The sequence below is a fragment of the Rousettus aegyptiacus genome, unplaced genomic scaffold (genome assembly GCF_014176215.1).
Source record: "Rousettus aegyptiacus isolate mRouAeg1 unplaced genomic scaffold, mRouAeg1.p scaffold_m13_p_15, whole genome shotgun sequence".
NCBI lineage: Eukaryota > Metazoa > Chordata > Mammalia > Chiroptera > Pteropodidae > Rousettus > Rousettus aegyptiacus.
In genome coordinates, this window is record NW_023416290.1 from 27,552,188 (window position 1) to 27,554,175 (window position 1,988).

At 33.9% G+C, this 1,988-nt stretch overlaps 1 pseudogene; it reads right to left on the reverse strand.

Moving 5' to 3' along the window:
* Window positions 1-654: 654 nt before the first annotated feature.
* On the reverse strand, window positions 655-773 carry LOC118612111 (annotated as a pseudogene).
* Between the last annotated feature and the right edge of the window lie 1,215 nt (window positions 774-1,988).

Here is a 1,988-nt window from a genome sequence, read left to right on the forward strand (position 1 = left end):
AGTGTGCATTATTTTTTTTATCTCACCAAGCAAGGTTATATTAGAAATTATCAACACTGTTACATTTGTTATTGATATTTAATAAATACATTTTGATCAAATAGTTAAGAGGAATGTCAGGGAGAGTAATGAGTTCAAGACAAGTTAAAATTAGTTGTGTAAAGACAATAGAGCACAAAGAAATTGGGGCTGGACTATTTAGGCAAAGGTTTACAAAATTATAAGATGAAAGAAGAATGAGGAGAAAAATACCAAACGTACAGGAAAAACAGGGTCTTATGTTTAAAACAATAATAAGATGAAAATCCCAGTTATTTACCTGAAGGGAATTATAGGAAATAATTATATAAAAATATACTACAGAAAGAAAGAGAAGGGGCAAATTGCTTGAAGGAGGAGGAGAAGATGTATGATTAATAATCCTTAAACTATAGCAAGTCCTAATGCAAAATATTTTGTGGAGAAAAATGATTGGATATAAAATAATTTTCACAAATATTGTATCTGGAAGAAATAAATTTTTTTGATAAATAATGTAAAGGATCCCTTGATTTAACTTCCCATACAGCTAGAAGGTAATACCTAAGACTACCCTATGACAGTGGACTGAAAAGTACTAACAATGATGATTTATGATTAACTTTTCTTTTTTAATGCCCACAGCACCTGGTATTCCTAGGTGGTCTCCCATCCAAATACTAACCAGGCACAACCCTGCTTAGCTTCCAAGATCAGATGAGATCTAGTACATTCAGGGTGGCATGGCAGTAGACAGATAATGAACATTTAATCACAAATCCCAACCTCAAAAGTTTAAAGTATCTTTAATTTTAGGGAGAAAAACACTTAAGTTTTCAAATCTGAAAGCACAGGCTCAGTAATTTTAGTAATTAACATCATTAACAACATTCAGTTTAGTTACACTTTCTAATTTTGCATATATTTTTCCAGATGGTTGTGGAATATTTATAGCATGTTTTTTTTTTCTTAACAATAATATGGACTTATAATTTTGTTGTAATTTTTTGTAAAAAGTAAAAAAATTAAATGGAAGGAATTTCTAAATGAATGTAAACTTTCAGACCAGCTTTGGGGGCAAAAGTTTTATTGCAATGAGTTTCTTAAGAAGGATGTTGTCAGTGAGCCTCTACATATAAATATGGTTAGATGTCACTTACGCGGTAAGATTCAGTTTGCTTCTGTGCTTTGGTACAGCACTGCAGGATTGGAAAATTTCCCAGACTTACTAGGCTGAATATAAATTCTCACCTCCCTCAAACTTCTGCATTTAGTGAGTGCCTTTCTCAATTACAGCTACAATCTGATAATAACCAACCATTGCCCTTAATGATAAACAAAGAAAGCCAAGAGGCTTGAAGCTAAAAGAGATAAGTGAATGTGATTTCCAATCACACACTTTCTACATCAGGGGCCAATAAGTGTGCATAATTATCACAGATGCATTATTGGGACATAGTAAATAATACATTATAAGGATATAGTAGGTGTGAGGTAATGGCAAATTTAGTGTCTCCATTTATTTATTTAAATAGCAACACATAATCTGACAGTAAAAGCATTTTATTCATGAAGAGACACATTTCTCCACAATAAGAGCAAATGATGAAGAAGAGTTCTGATTGTGGTCAAAATGGGAGAGTAGGTAAACCCTGTGATTGCCTCCTTTTACAATCACATCAAAATTACAACTAAACTATAGAAAAAACATCAATGAGAATCATCTGAAGTCTAGCTGAACAGAAATTCTATAACAAGACATACAGAAGACTGGTAGGAGGGGAGGAGATGCAGAATGGGCAGATGCCACATCTGTAAGTGGCAGTTAAAACTTGGGAGGGATATTTCATTGTTTGAGGTCACTCCTGAAGAGCTAGGGGTCCCAGACCCATGCCAGGCTCCCCAGCTAAGGTTTCCAGTGCCAGGAAGAAAAGTCCCCACAAAATATGGCTGTGAAAATCAGTTGAGAT